The sequence below is a fragment of the Zosterops lateralis genome, assembly GCF_965231275.1.
Source record: "Zosterops lateralis genome assembly, chromosome: Z".
Lineage (NCBI taxonomy): Eukaryota > Metazoa > Chordata > Aves > Passeriformes > Zosteropidae > Zosterops > Zosterops lateralis.
The window spans coordinates 25,481,384-25,485,161 of record NC_139800.1 but is presented as its reverse complement, the minus strand read 5'-3'; positions in this window follow the sequence as shown (position 1 = coordinate 25,485,161).

Here is a 3,778-nt window from a genome sequence, read left to right as displayed (position 1 = left end):
CAATAACTGAAGCTGCTCAGGTACTTCATTATATCATTACCCTGGAAATTCCCACATGAAACGGAAAGATTAAATTTTTTAATTTTAAAGCTGACAGCTTAAAGATCTTCTTCAAAGATCCTAGAGATTACTTGTTCATGGTCAAGAGTAATTATCTCAGACCCAGGTCTGACATTCAAATAATTTTACTCTGGGCTGAAGCTAGGATTCCCCTTTGCTATCAAATTTTCCTACAGGAAATGATTTATCATTTTCTTACATACATCAAAAGAAGGATTTTGGGAAGGAACTTGAATTATTTTTCCCAAACACCAAGCCCTCAGTTTAATCCATGAATTTAGGTAAGCATATGTAATGGGCGTCCAAGTTAGGTGCGCGTCTCATTTTTTCACCTCCTCATTTTAGACTCACAAAGCAGAAATAAACAGAAATCTGAGAATCTAGTCTTTTTATCCTCTATAATATGCCTATAGTTTTATATTCTGCTCTGTTGATTTTAACTGGTCCAGCTTGAAGGCCTCTTCAGAAATGCTAGTCATGGATGAGAATTCCTTGTCTGTCACCCACACAGGGATATCATTAGATCTCCATAGAAATCTTCCCAGTGGAGACAGTGTTGCAATGCAAAATGCAGCTTGGACTCTTGAAGTCAAGCTGAAATTCCCAGCTTTTTCATTATTAGTGTTATGTACTGTGCAACCCTGGGCAAGGCACTTAATTTTTCCATCTGAACCTTTAAAATGTGAAAATAATGTTTCCTTCTTCACACCCTTCTTCTCTCTCATCTGTTTGAAACCTCAGTCATGTCAAGGGCTACGTGTTGGAAATGACCTACTGTAAGTTAATTGCTAGATCATAGCTATGGATTGTAAAATCCTGGTGGGAAGGGCTTGTAATCTTTTTTAATAGCATCTACCAGACTGAGGCCTCTAGACCCTAACCTGCTTAACGTAGTGAAAATCATAATACTACACCTAGTATTCATGTCATGGGAGCAGATATTTTACCTTAATTTTTACTTCTCCTAGCCAAGCTTATGTCAGATTACAGTGAAGTTTTCAGTCAAGGGTTTTTTGTTTGTTGGATTGTTGGTTTGTTTTCTTGGTTTAAATTAGTTGTTTGTTCTACAAGACAGAGCAGACTATGTTTTAATTATAATTTATATCGCCTATATGTGTATGTATATGTAAGTATTTATTAGTTATTTTTATTATGGGCTATTATTATCTCTTTGATAATTCCATTCAGAACAAAGGTGCAGTGAAAAGACATTAAGATCAGAGCTGGCTTTGGACTTCATATATTTCTAATTTTCCTCTTTCTTCCTAGTCTCTTTCACTTCCCTCCAAAGCCACCTCTTGTGCCAAGAAACCTCTCTTGCATCAGCAAAACTATCCAATATTTTGCAGCAATTTTCCTATAATAATTTTCAGCAACTATGGTTGTGAATAAGTGAAGAAAAACCTCATTCTTGCTGCAGCATTCTGTCTCATTTTGATATAAAAGAGAGAGAGAAGTCAATGAAGAAAGAAGGGAGAGAAATAACTTCTTAAATCATAACCCCTCCATGCATGTAAACCCAGTACTTAGTACACAGCCTTGTCACCTTGACATTTATTCAGCTTGCTGGAGACTCGTGTGCCCTCAGTCAAAGCTAATTAACACTTAATTGACTTCATGAGAATTTTGTTCAGCAGTTATGATTTGCCACTCATTGTGAAACATGTAGCTATAACTTCTGAGAGCTCAGCAGTTGTGGGAGGTTTGGCAGGTGTCAGGGGAGTCAGAGAGCGAATGGGGAAAAGGGAGTGGAGGAGTTTGTGTCTCCATCTTTTTTCTTCCTCTGACTCTTATTGAAACTGATACAAGGGCACAAGAGTAGCAAAATAAGGCATTCAATAAATTGTCATTGGGGATATATTTTATTTAGCTAAAAGCACAATTTACAGTAGTTGAAGTTTGATTGATCTGTTGATAAACACTAATGTTTTTCAGTTGACAATTTTTCCATGTTAATTTCCTTAACTTTGGCAGTCCTAGCTGGCAGGACCCTATAAATAGTATCAGTGTCATCATCCTTTTTAAGTTATTAATGAGCCATCGTGTTTATAGAGGTTGGGATTTGGGGACAGGCTGTGCTTGACTGCAGTTTCTGACATTGATGCGTTAGCAGTTGGAGCTGGGGCTAGATTAGAACAAGGAGGGGAAAAACGTAAAAGAGTGAAAAGAAGCTGGTGCTAGCCAAATGCATTTGGAGTGGACGAGAACTGTTAATAATCAAAATATAATTAAAAGTATCAAGGAAATTACAGGATATCATACACAATCTGCTCTGATTCTGGTACCACTTGAAATACACATCTGACTAACTATCATTTCACCTGTAATGGAAGATTGGGTTTTTTTCCAGCCCTCCTTCCCACTGTGCAGGGCCTTAGCCTATGTCCAGACTTTTATGATTGCCAAGGACTGACAAGACACTAGAGAAGACATGACTAATTAATTAGGCCAAGGCATCCACTGGCTGGATTCACAGAAACTTCAGTCAAAGCTGCCAAACACGTGAGTACATGTTTGGATAAGGATGTCCTTCTCCAAGTGTGATGTTCTAATGAGATGTTAAATATTTGCTGAGTATTAAGTGTAAGGTGATTTGTTCTAGGAAGTAGCATGGTATCATTATATTTTATCCCTTGAAAAGTCAGTGCATCTTTCTGTTTTGTAAATGGGCACATCACCACCTCCTTCCACCCGTGAGTAAATGACAAGCTGATGACATTGTGATTGCCTCCAGGCTCTGTAAGAAATTCTGAGGGCGCCCTTAATGCTACAGTAGAATGACACATGCCAGGACAGAGACCTCTTTTCTTTTCACAGGGCCATCAACAATCTTGGATGCAAATCCCTCAACTAGACAAATGTCAGCTATGATTCTTCTGCTGGCAAAATACACAAAACGTGGTCTTCCAGAAAAATTTTTCACTCTCTGCAGCTTCCCTTTTCTTTAATTTTCATTATACTTACAAAGAATTCTATTTTCTTTTAATTTAATAGTGGTTTTTTCTTTATATAGAGATTTATATATATATGTGTAGGCACATGCACATATGTATGTTCTGCACATGTATGTGCCCACACAGAAACACACATGCATATACCGAAGTTATTAAAAAAATCAAAATGTATATGAAAATCTAGATGTGATAGTACTGACATTTTAAGGCATTATCAAAACATTTCTACACTGAGTTGCCTTTGTAGGGAAAGGTCTAGATGAGGCCACTAATATCACAAAATAGAGTGCTTTGCAATAAAAATTAGCCATGGACTATTTTTGTGGACAGGATAGGATTAATTTAATTCGTATTTAAATATGTATTTACTTTAGGGGACAAGAGAGTTTGTTTATTTACTTGTTTGAATTTGGATCAGGGGTGGTTTTCTCAAACAAATTTCCTTTTCTCCTCACTGGCTATGCTTTGTTTCAAATTGTGGAATATACAAACTAGATTGTCCACAAATAAAACCACACTGTAAAATGTGCTTCTTAGAGCACACCCAGTGTAATCCAATCGCAAATTCACATTTAGCCCACAGGACCAAAGCAGAGCTGATTTGAGGTGGAAAACCCATGGAGATAACGGACCAGCTCTTCACCAGCACCAAGACTCCACTCCTGTTGATCTTCCCTGCTTGCTAAGGCAAACATATCTCAGCAGATCACTGATTTAATGGTTTCTCTTTAGAGCACAATCAGAGATCAATGCCTACAAGGCTG